Source organism: Kogia breviceps, chromosome 7 (genome assembly GCF_026419965.1).
Source record: "Kogia breviceps isolate mKogBre1 chromosome 7, mKogBre1 haplotype 1, whole genome shotgun sequence".
NCBI classification, from domain to species: domain Eukaryota; kingdom Metazoa; phylum Chordata; class Mammalia; order Artiodactyla; family Physeteridae; genus Kogia; species Kogia breviceps.
The window spans coordinates 65,658,216-65,670,957 of NC_081316.1; the positions used below are offsets into that span (position 1 = coordinate 65,658,216).

Below are 12,742 nucleotides of genomic sequence, written 5' to 3' on the forward strand. Positions count from 1 at the left end.
CCATATAAATTTTAGTATTATTTCTTCTAGTTCTCTGAAAAAAGTAATGGGTATTTTGATAGGGATTGCATTAAATCTGTAGATTTCTTTGGGTAGTATGGCCATTTTAACAATATTAAAATCTTCCTATCCTCCAGCATGGGATACCTTTCCATTTCATTGAATCATCTTTAATTTCCTTCATCGACGTTTTACAGTTTTCCAAATACAGGCTTTTACTTCCTTGGCTAAGTTTATTCCTAGGAATTTTTTGGATGCGATTAAAAAAATTTTTTTTATTGAAATATAGTTGCTGTACAATATTATATAAGTTACAGGTGTACAATACAGTGATTCATAGTTTTTAAAGGTTGTACTCCATTTATAATTACTATAATGTCTATATTCCCTGTATTGTACAGTATATCCTTGTAACTTATTTTATACCTAATAGTCTGTACATCTTTCTTCTCTACACCTATATTGCCCTTTCCCCCTTCCTTTTCCCCATTGGTCACCACTAGTTTGTTTTCTATATCTGTAAGTCTGCTTCTTTCTTATTATATTCACTAGTTTCCTGTATTTTTTAGATTCCATAACTAAGTGATATCATACAGCATTTGTCTTTCTCTGACTTATTTCACTTAAAATAATACCCTCCAAGTCCATCCGTGTTGCTGCAAATGGCAAGATTTCATTATTTTTTATGACTATTAGTCCAGTGTGTGTGTGTGTGTGTGTGTGTGTGTGTGTGTGTGTGTGTGTGTGTGTGTGTGTGTGTGTGTGTACCACGTCTTCTTTACCCATTCATCTGTTGATGGTCACTTAGGTTGCTTCCATATCTTGCCAGTTGTAAACAATGCTGCTATGAACACTGGGATGCATGTACCTTTTCAAATTAGTGCTTTTGTTTTTTTCAGATATTTACCCAGGAGTAGAATTGCTTGGTCAATGGTAGTTCTATTTTAGGTTTCTTGAGAAACTTCCATACTGTTTTCCACAGTGGCTGTACAGTTTACATTCCCACCAACAGTGCATGGGGGTTGTCTTTTCTCCACATCCTCTCCAACAATTGTTATATTTGTGTTCTTTTTGACGATAGCCATTCTGAGAGGTGTGAGGTGATATCTCATTGTGGTTTTGCTTTGCATTTCCCTAATGATTAGCAGTGTTCAGCATCTTTTCATGGGCCTGTTGGCCATCTGCATTTGCTCTTTAGAAAAATGTCTTCAGTTCTTCTGCCCATTTTTTAATCGGGTTGTTGGTTTTTTTGATGTTGAGTTGTATGAGCTATTTATATATATATTGGATATTAATCCCTTATTGGTCATATCATTTTCTCCTACTCAGGAGGTTGTCTTTTCCTTTTTTCAGTGGTTTCTGTTGCTGTGCAAAAACTTTTAGGTTTAATTAGGTTCCATTTGTTTATTTTTGCATTTATTTCCTTTAGTTTAGGAAACAGATCCAAAAAAATATTGCTATCATTTATGTCAAAGACTATTCTGCCTTTGTTTTCCTCTAAAAGTATTATAGTATCCAGTCTTACATTTAGGTCTTTAATCCATTTTGACTTTATTTTTGTATATGGTGTTCAAGAATGTTTTAACTTCATCCTTTTACATTTAGCTGTCCAGTTTTCCCAGTACCACTTATTTGAAGAGATTGTTTCTCCATTGTATATTCTTGCCTCCTTTGTCACAGATTAATTGATCATAAGTGCATGGTTTTTTTCTGGGCTCTCTCTACTGTTGCATTGATGTCTCTTTTTATGCCAGTACCATAATGTTTTTATTACTGTACCTTTGCAATATAGTCTGAAGTCAGGGAGCATGATTCCTCCAGATGTTATTCTTTATCAAGATTGTTTTGACTATTTGGGTTCTTTTGTGTTTCAATACAAATTTTAATATAGTTTGTTCTGGTTCTTTGAAAAATGCCATTCATATTTTTTTTGAATTTTAATATCCTTATTGGCATTTAATTGCTTTACAATGTTGTGTTAGTTTCTGCTGTACAACACAGTGAATCAGCTATATGTATACATATATCCCCATATCCCCTCCCTCTTGAGTGTCCCTCCCACCCTCCCTATCCCACCCCTCTAGGTCATCAGAAAGCATCAAGCTGATCTCCCTGTGCTATGCAGCAGCTTCCCACTAGCCATCCATTTTACATTTGGTAGTGTATATATGTCAATGCTACTCTCTCACTTCATCCCAGCTTCCCCTTCCCCCCGTGTCTATTGATATTTTGATAGGGATTGCATTGAATCTGTAGATTGCCTTTGGTAGTATGGTCATTTTAACAATATTGATTCTTCCAATCCAGGAACACGGTATATCTTTCCATCTGTTTGTTGTCTTCTTTTTCTTTCATCAGTGTCTTATACTTTTCTGAATACAGTTCTTTTGCCTCCTTAGGTAGATTTATTCCTAGATATTTTATTCTTTTTGATGTGATGGTAAATGGGATTGTTTCCTTAATTTCTCTTTATGATAGTTCATTGTTAATGTGTAGGAATGGAACATATTTCTGTATATTGATTTTATATCCTGCAACTATACTGAATTCAGTGATGAGCACTAGTAGTTTCCTGGTGGTGTCTTCAGGATTTTCTATATGTACTATTGCATCAACTGCAAATGGCAACAGTTTTACTTCTTCCTTTCCAATTTGGATTCCCTTTATTTCTTTTTCATCTCTGACTGTTGTAGCTAGGACTTCCAAAACTATGTTGAATAAAAGTGGCTACAGTGGACATCCTTGTCTTGTTCCTGATCTTAGAAGAAATGCTTTCAGCTTTTAACCTTCGAGTATGATGTTAGCTGTGGGTTTCTCATATATGGCCTTTATTATGTTGAGGTACATTCCCACTATGCCCACTTTCTGGAGAGTTTTTATCATAAATGGGTGTTGAATTTTGTCAAAAGCTTTTTCTGCATCTATTGAGATGGTCATATGGTTTTTATTCTTCAATCTGTTGATGTGGCGTATCACACTGATTGATTTGCATATATTGAAGAATCCTTGCATCCCTGGGATAAATCCCACTTGATCATGATGTATGATCCTTTTAATTGTACTGTTGGATTTGGATTGCTAGTATTTTGTCGAGGATTTTTGCATCTCTGTGCATCAGTGATACTGGCCTGTAATTTTATTTTTTTGTCATATCTTTGTGTGGTTTTGGTATCAGGGTGATGGTGGACTCACAGAATGAGTTTGGGAGTGTTCCTTCCTCTGAAATTTTTTGGAATAGTTTCATAAGGATTGGTGTAAACTCTTCTCTAAATGTTTGATAGAATTTGCCTGTGAAGCCATCTGGTCCTGGACTTTTGTTTGTTGGACTTTTAAAAATCACAGTTTTAATTTCAGTACTGGTAATTGGTCTGTTCATATTTTCTATTTCTTACTGGTTCACTCTTGGAAGATTGTACCTTTCTAGGAATTTGTCCATTTCTTCTAGGTTGCCCATTTTATTGTCATGTAGTTGATTGTAGTAGTCTCTTATGATCCTTTGTATTTCTGTGGTGTCAGTTGTAACTTCTTTTTCATTTCTGATTTTATTGATTTGAGCCCTCTCCCTTCTTTCCTTGATGAGTCTGGCTAAAGGTTTATTAATTTTGTTTTTCTTTTCAAAGAACCAACTTTTAGTTTCATTGATCTTTTCTATTGTTTTCTTCATTTCTATTTAATTTATTTCTGCTCTGATCTTTATGACTTCTTTCCTTCTACTAATTGTGGGTTTTGTTTGTTCTTCTTTCTCTAGTTGCTTTAGGTGTAAGTTTGGGTTGTTTGAGATTTTTTCTTATTTCCTGAGGTAACACTGTATTGCCATAAACTTTCCTTTTATAACTGCTTTTGCTGAGTCCCATAGGTTTCGGATTGTCGTGTTTTCATTTTCATTTGTCTCTAGGTATTTTTTTAATTTCATCTTTGATTTCTTCAGTGATCCATTGGTTGTTTAGTAGCATACTATTTATCCTCCAAGTGTTTGTGTTTTTTTAGTGTTGTTTTTTTCTTGTAGTTGATTTCTAATCTCAGTGTTGTGGTTGGAAAAGATGCTTGATAAGATTTCAGTTTTCTTAAATTTACCATGGCTTACTTTGTGGCCCAGCATGTGACCTGTCTTGGAGAATGTTCCATGTGCACTTGAGAAGAATGTGTATTCTGCTGTTTCAGATGGAATGTTCCATAAATATCAATTAAGTCAATGTGATCTAATGTGTTATTTAAGGCTTGTGTTTCCTTATTGATTTTCTATCTGGATGATCTGTCCATTGATGTAAGTGGGATGTTAAAGTCCCCCACTATTATTGTGTTACTATCGATTTCTCCTTTTATGGCTATTAGCATTTATCTTATACACTGGTGTGCTCCTATGTTGCATGCATATATATTTACAATTGTTATATATTCTTGGATTGTTCCCTTGATCATTTTGTAGTGTCCTTCTTTGTCTCTTGTAACAGTCTTTATTTTAAAGTCTATTTTGTCTATATAAGTATTGCTACTCCAGCTTTCTTTTGATTTCCATGTGCATGGAATACCTTTTTCCATCCCTTCACTTTCAGTTTGCATGTGTCTCTAGATCTAATATGTCACTTATAGGCAGCATATATACAGGTCTTGTTTTTTTTAACCATTTAGCCACTCATTGTCTTTTCATTGGAGCATTTAGCCCATTTACATTTAAGGTAATTATCGATATGTATGTTCTTAACTGCCATTCTGTTAATTGTTTTGTTTTTGTTTCCATAGGTTTTTTTTTCCCTTTCTTCTTTTGCTCTCTTGTGATTTGATGACCATCTTTAGTTTTATGTTTGAATTCCTTTTTCTTTTTTCTGTGTATATTTATTATAGGTTTTGGTTTGTGGTTACCATGAAGTTTTTGTATAGCAGTCTCTCTCCCTCTCTCTCTCTCTCTCTCTCTCTCTCTGTGTATATATATATATATATATTATATATACATATATATAATATATATGTATATATATATAAAATATATATGTATATATAATATATATGTATATATATGTGTGTGATTGTATTAAGTTGCTGATCTGAATTTCAAATTTTAGTGATCTGTTCTTCTGTACCACTATTGATTCCTTCTAATGTATTTTTCATTTCAGTTATTGTATTCTTCATCTCTGTTTATATTTTCTTTTTTAATAAAACTTCTAACTTCTCCCTCTGTGCATCCATTGTCCTCCCAAGTTCTTTGATCTTGTTTACAATCTTTACTCTGAACTCTTTCTCAGGTAGAATGCCTGTCTCCACTTTACTTAGTAGTTCTTCTGGGGTTTTATTGTTTTCCTTCATCTGGATCATATTGCTCTGCTACCACATTTTGACTAAGTTGCTATTTGTATTTTTATGTATGTGGTAAGCTAGTTACGTTTCTCAACCTTTATGGAGTGGCCCCTCCATAGGAGACATCCTATGCATTCCAGCAGTGCCCTCCCCTCTCATCACACAAGCTGTATGCGGTAGGGGTTCCCCCTAAGAGGATTGCATGGGTTGTTCCATTGTGGAAGGCTATTTGGGCAGTCTGGTAGGCTTGGTTGGCCCCTAGTCTGCTTGATTGCCAGGCAGGTCCTGCCTTGTGCAAAAGCTGCTGGCTGCTGTTTAGTGGGGCCTGGTCACGAGGCAGCTTGTTTCAGAATCCTAGGTGGACCAGGGCTAGTACTGGCTCACTGGTGTGTGCAGTCATGGTCCCAAAGAAGCCCACCCACTGGCAGGTGAAGCCAGATTTGGGGGATAGTGCCAGACTCCTGGTAGGCAGAGCTGTTTTCTGGAGTCTGCCTGCAAGGACTAGGGATTCCAGAGTTTGTTTTAGATCATTGGGTCAGGGGAAGTTCCTGACACAGTTGGGTAGGGGTCTAGGGTTTCCCAAAGGTTGAATTGAGCATTGGCTTGTGAGTGGGCAGGGCCAGGACCCAGCTGCTCCCAAGGTAGGATCTAGCCTGCTGTTGTTGGACTCAGGCTACAGAATCGCCATTTTCTTGCTTCTGTTGTCTGCCCCCTGATGAGTGAGGCTGGTCTAGAAGCTAGTGCAGGCTTCCTGGCAGGAAGGATTGGTGCCTGCCCACTGCTGGGTGGAGCTGGGTCTTGGCCCTGTGGCAGTCAGGGCCATGTCTAAGGGCAAGTCTAGAGGCAGCTGTGGGCTCAGGAAGTTTTTAGGCAGCCTGTCTGCTGATGGGTGGAGAAATGACCCCACCCAATTAGTTGTTTGGCCTGAGGCCTGGTTCTTTAGTTGTAGAAGATCTTTTCTGGTAAGTTCCAGTTTTTTTCATGGATGGTTATTTTGAAGATAGTTGTGATTTTAATGTGCTCATGAGAAGAGGTGAGCTCAGGGTCTTTATACTCCACCATCTTGGCCCAATACTTACAGAGTCATAGTCTATTTACATTTAAAGTAGTCATTGGTATGTATGTTCTTATTGCTATTTTGTTAATTGTTGGGGGGTTGTTTTTGTTAAGTCTTTTTTGTTTGTTTGTGTGTGTGTGGTACACGGGCCTCTCACTGTTGTGGCCTCTCCCATTGCCGAGCACAGGCTCTGGACGCGCAGGCTCAGCGGCCATGGCTCACAGGCCCAGCCGCTCCGCAGCATGTGGGATCTTCCCAGACCGGGGCACGAACCCGTGACCCCTGCATCGGCAGGCAGATTCTCAACCACTGCGCCACCAGGGAAGCCCTGTTAAGTCTTTTTTTTGCTCCTCCTTCTTTTGTTCTGTTCTCTTGTGATTTGATGACTGTCTTTAGTGTTATGTTTGGATTTTGTGCATGTGTATCTCTTACTGATTTTTTTTGTATGTGGCTACCATGAGGTTTATATATACTTTTTAGATATAGATATATATATGATTGTTTTAATTTGCTGATCTCTTAATTTCAAATTCATTTTTAAAACCCTGCCTTTGTACTCTTCTTCCCTCACAGTTACTGTTTTTGATATCATATTTTACATCTAATTGTTCTGTGTATCCCTTAACTGCTTGTTGTGGATACAGATGATTTTACTTTTGTCTTTTAACTTCCCTACAAGCTTTGTGTGGATGATTTCCTAACTTTACTGTATGTTTGCCTTTATTGGTGAGGTTTTTCTTTCATAATTTTCTTATTTCCACTTTTGGCCTTTTCTTTTTTGCCTAGTGAAGTTCTTTTCAGCTTTGTTGTAAAGCTGGGTTTGTGGTGCTGAATTCTTTTAGCTTTTCCTTGTGTGTAAAGCTTTTGATTTCTCCATCAAATCTGAAGCACTGCCTTGCAGGGTAGAGTATTCTTGGTTGTAGATTATTCCCTTTCATCACTCTAAATATATCATGCCACTTCCTTCTGGCCTGCAGAGTTTCTGATGAAAAATCAGCTGATAGCCTTTATGGGAGTTTCCTAGCTTCTTCTTGTATTCTCTCTTTATCTTTAATTTTTGTCATTTTAGTTACAATGTGTCTTGATGTATTCCTCTTTTGAGTTAATCCTGTATGGGACTCTCTGCTTCCTGCACTTGGATGTCTGTTTCCTTTCCCAGTGGGGCAAGTTTTCAGCTATTATGTCTTCAGTTATGTTTTCAGCCCCTTTCCCTCTTCTCTTTCTGAGACCCCTATAGTGCAAATATTTGTGCACTTGATGTGGCCCCAGAGGTCTCTAACTGTCCTCATTTCTTTTCTTTTTTTCTGTTCAGTGGCAGTGATTTCCACTACTCTGTCTTCCAGCTCACTGATCTGTTCCTCTGTGTTATATAGTCTACTATTGATTCCTCATAGTGTTTTCATTTCAGTTATTGCATTCTTCATCTTTGTTTATTCTTTATATTTTCTAATTCTTTGTTTAAAAACTTCTAACTTCTCTGTGCATCCATTCTTTGTCCAAGTTTTTTGATCATACTTATGATCATTACCTTGAACTCTTTCTCAGGTAGTTGCCTATCTCCACTTAGTTTTTCTTCTGAGGTTTTAGCTTTTTCCTTCATCTGGAACATGTTACTATTTCACCTCATTTTGCCTAAGTTGCTGTTTTTATTTTTATGGATTTGGCTGGTTCTGTTTCCTGACTTTGGAGAAGTGTCCTTTTGTAGATGTCCTGTGTCCCAGCAGTACACTACCCTCTCATCACCAGAGCTATGTATGCTGTGTGGATCTTTTGTGACAGGCTGACTGTGTGCACAGTCTGAGCATGTGGGTGGTCCACTAGACTTGATTGGCCCCTGGTCCTGTTGGTTGCCAGACCCTGCCTTGTGTGGAGGCTGCCTGTCGCTGGTTCGTAGGACCCAGTCATGAGGTGGCTGACTGCAGAACCTTGGGGCGCCCTGGGTCCAGATTACTGGTGGGCAGAATCAGGGTCCAGGAGACCTCAGTCTATTGTGTGTCCACTGGTGGGTGAAGGAAGGTTCTGGGGCTAGTGCTGGACTACTGGTGGGCAGAGCTGTTTCCTGGGGTCTGGTTGCAGGGCACAGAGGTCCTAGAGGTGGTGTCAGATTGCTGGTGGGTGGGCCGATTCCTAACACAGTTAGTTTGTGGGGTCTGGGGTATCCTGAAGTGCATGTCGGCCTGCTAGTGGGCGGGCTAGGGCCCAGCCATTCCCACGGCAGGATATGGCCTACTAGTGGGTGGGCTGGTTCCGCAGGCTGCAAGGCTGTAACAGTTTTCTTTGTGGCTGGTGTCTGCCTGCTGGTGGGTGAAGCTGGGCCTGACACTAGACCAGGTTCTCTGGTGGGCAGGGCCACGGCCCAGCAGGTCCCAGGGCAGGGTCTGACTTGCTATTGGGCAGGTCATGTCTGCAGACTGTGGGGCTGTGGTTTTCTTATGGCTGCTCTCTGCCCACTGGTGGGTAAAAATGGGGCCAAGGCTAGAGCAGGATCCTTGGAGGGTGGGGCTGGGTCCAAGGGATTATGGGGCTGGGGCCTGTCCACTGGTGGGTGGAGCTGGTTCCTGGGGCCTCAGGTCCAGTGCCTGCACCCTGGTGTATGGGGCCAGGTCCTGGGCCCTCTGGTGGGAAGGGCCATGTCCAGGTGTGGCTGTGAGCTCAGGGGTTCTTAAGGCAGCCTGTCTGCTCATGGGTAGGGCTGTGTCCTTTGCCAGTTAGCTGCCTGGCCTGAGGCCTCCCAGTACGGATGTCTACAGACTGTTGAACCAGGGCAGCACTGCATCCTGGGACTAATAAACTAGAGGGAGGATTCTGAAATGGCGCTTGCCAGCACCAGTGTCCACGTGGCAGAATGAGCTCCCCAGATGGCTGCCACCAGTGTGTATGTCCCCAGGGTGAGCTCCAGTTGCATCCTGCTTCTCCAGGAGACTCCAAGATCAGCAGATGGGTCTAATCCAGGCTTGTACCAAATTACTGCTTCTGCCCTGGGTCCTGGAGTGTGAGATTTTTGTGTGTTTTACGAGTGGAGTCTCTATCTCCCCCAGCCCTCTAGGACTCTCTAAAGTAAGCCCTGCTGGCCCTCAAAGCCAGATGCTCTGGAGGCTCATCTTCCCAGTGCAGAACCCCTGGTCTGGGGAGCTCAGTGTGGGGCTTGGACCTCTCACTTCTTTGGGAGAACCTCTGCAATTGTCATTATTCTCTTGTTCGTGGGTTGCCCACCCAGGGGTATGAGACTTGACTATATTGCAACTCCTCCCCCAGCCCTACCCATCTCATTTGTGGTTCCTTCTTTATATCCTTAGGCATAGAAGACCTTTTCTGTTAGCTTCTGGTCCTTTTCATCAATGGTTGTTCCGTAAATAGTTGTGATTTTGGTGTGCCTGTGAGAGGGGGTGAGCTTAGGGTCTTTCTACTCTACTGTCTTGGCCAATCTCTGGTCTTGAATGGTTTTTATGTGGGAGCATCCATATGTAGACTGGGTATACCCAGTGTCTTTGGGGTGATGGCTGCATCTGATGTGGATGGCAGCCACATCTTTCCTCATGGTGTGCTGGCCACTAAGATGAGGGTGTGGCTGGTGTTGGATTAGCTAGAGCCTCCAGCAGAGTGTGAGGCAGGACTTCCTCTCCTCAGTGGGGCCTGCTGCCTAGTTGCTGGAGCAGAAGCCCTGAGGGTCCAGCTTGAGCTGGCTCTGTTCCCTTTGTGTGTTTCCCTTCTCCCCACACTGGGGCCTTGCCCTGAAGGAGGGGAGTGCTGAAGTAAGCGGGGTGCTCCTCCTGTGCAGGCGTCTGCAACTCCACTCAGCTGCAGCCCAAGGTCACATCTTTTCCCCGTTATGGTTGGCCCAGATCCAGTGCAAGGTTGTGGCATAGAGTGAGCAGGGCTGGAGCCTTCCCTAGGCTGGGACTGGGGATCTCGGTGTTTTGGTTCAGGAATTGAAGCTCTGCACAGCTTCAACTGGGAAGTTGGGCTGCTTCTATAGTGCTATTTGAGTAGTTGCGAACAGTGGCTGCCATCGCCCACCTAGACCACACCCCAGGCCCCCGGAGCCACCTCTGCATCCCTAGATGGAGTCTTTTCCCAGGACCTGACTGCCCTAGATCCCGTGCCAGGCTGTGGCATGGAAGAGCAGGACCGGGGGGTTCTCTCGACTCACACTGGGGAGTGTGGCGGCAGCTGCTAGGCAGACCTCTCTCCACCCTGTCTGGGGGTAAGCCTGCACTCGTGTGCTCCTCACAAGTGGAGTCTAGGCTTCTTCAGCCTTTCTATCTGTCCTGGCACTTCTCCAGACAGCCAAGGGGTTTGTCTCCTCTCTGCAGGACCCCTTGTGCCCTCCGGGGAAACCCTGTCTATGGCTCGACCCGCTCACTCCCCACCCATGCGATCTCCCTTTTCCTCGTAGTCCCCTCCCTGGGGCACAGGTCCTGACCAAGTGCTTTTCTTCTGTCCTGATTACATGGGACTCTTTCTTGCAGCCTTGGTGGTTTAGGAGTTGTTCTGCCAGTTTCCAGTGAGAACTGTTCTGCATGTAGATGTGGTTTTGATGTGTTTGTGAGGTCAGGTGAGCTCCACATCCTCTTACTCTACCATCTGGATCCCCCTCCTGAAGCACTAGCCTAGGTCCTCATATTTCTAAAACTTCATCTCATGGGTTCTAATCTTTGGGCTGGCCCATACTTGCACCCCCAGCCTCATTCTGCACCAGCCACCTTTTCCCTCTGCTTTTAGTCACACTAGCCTTCTTTAAATCCTTCCAACAGGCATGCCTCCTCTTAGCTGTGAGACCTTTCACACATTCTTCTCTTTGTACGGAACATTTCCTCTCTGCATTAGAGTAAGTTTAATACTAGCTGGTGCGACAAACTTAAAAATGTCAATGACTGAACACAAAAGTTTATTTCTTGCTTTTACAAAATCTATTGTGGATATTCCTGGTTGGTAGGTGGCCTTCCACATGATCCTTCAGAGAGCCAGGTCCCTTCTGGCTATGGCTCTGTCATCCCATGGGACCTTAAGAGTACTTTATTGGATCCTATGCAACTGGTGGATAGATGGTTGAGTGAGGGGGGAGGGTGGTGAGAGACGCAGAGGATCCTACAGGAGGTTTTGAATGGACTGTACCTGGAAACGGCATTTATCACTTCCACCCAGGTGCATTGGCTAGAACTGAGTCATATGCCCACATCTAGCTGACCTAGGAGGCAGGAAGAAACAGTCTAGCTGTGTGCCCAGAAAGCAGAGGGAATGGCTTCAGTTAATCCAGAGATTTCTTTGACACATACTACATCCCCCACTGCATTCACTGATTACCTCCTGCCCGTCCTTCAGATCTCAGGGACGTCTTCTCTTACCTCTGTGACTAGGTCAAAATCACCGTAGTCCTTCATGCGCCTCTCTTTTGTGGCAGTAATCACTGTTGTAAATTCATGCTCCTTTGTGTTACTGTTTCTTCTGTGCTTGTTTCCCACTAGGTACGGTTCCTCGGGGATAGGAATTCTATCTCTTTTGCTCAGTCCCAACCCAGTGCTTGGTACATGTAGTCACTCAGTAAATATTTGTTGACCGAAGGAACCAAAATGAAAGAAAATGAATAGGTAATTGCCCCGTGGGCATCTGCTGCTACCCAGTGTGGCTCCAGAGGAAGTCAGACTGATATACCATCCCACTCCCAGCCCTTAGTGCTATCTGTGGGTCCCAAATCTGACCCAATACCTTTCAGTGTGTCTAGGCATCCGAAAGGCCACTGCCCAGCTCCTGGCCCCTCTGATACTATTTCATTGCTAATAGACACCCTGCCCAAGGTTGTCCCCAGATGTTCCAGCCACTCTTCTCAACAAGGATCGTGTTATTTTTTTTGCCCTTCAGAGGCTGGCCTCATAGGGGTAGTGTGGCGTTGGGGCCCCAGACAGCCACGAGGTCTCCCTTACCCCCCTGGCTCTACTTATCCCTTAGATGCGTGTGTCCCCCTGACCTCCCGTCCCCTATCTCTCCCCAGAACAGGCTTTAGTGAGAGACTATCAGTGCTGTTGACAGACTGACCGGGTGTGTAGAGGTTGCATTGAGGAAGGTGAAATGTCAGACAAAATGTATCCTGAAGTCAAAGTCCACACCTTGCCAAATTTCCAGCCTCCTTGGGAGACAAGTGCTAAATGTATTTGTTCTTATTATTTTGTCACCAGCATCCTTAATATTTGGTAAAAGCTACCTATCCAATGTGGAGAAGGGAAAAAAATTCTTGCCTTTCAAATGTGAAACAGTGATGGTGGAATTCTGAACAGGAGGGGCAGAGGTATTCTGAGTGTGAACAGGTGAAACTGCAGGATAAGACACTGCCCAGCAGTAAGTCCTGTCCCTAGCAGCCTCACTCCTCCAGCCCCACCCTCGCCCCAGACCTAG

The 12,742-nt window shown here is 42.9% G+C and overlaps 1 protein-coding gene across 30 annotated transcripts in view; it reads left to right on the forward strand.

Annotated features, from left to right (window-relative positions):
* Window positions 1-12,742, forward strand: part of XRRA1 (X-ray radiation resistance associated 1) — a 101,387-nt gene that overhangs the window by 79,636 nt on the left and 9,009 nt on the right. The gene's annotated exons all lie outside the window — the stretch shown is intronic.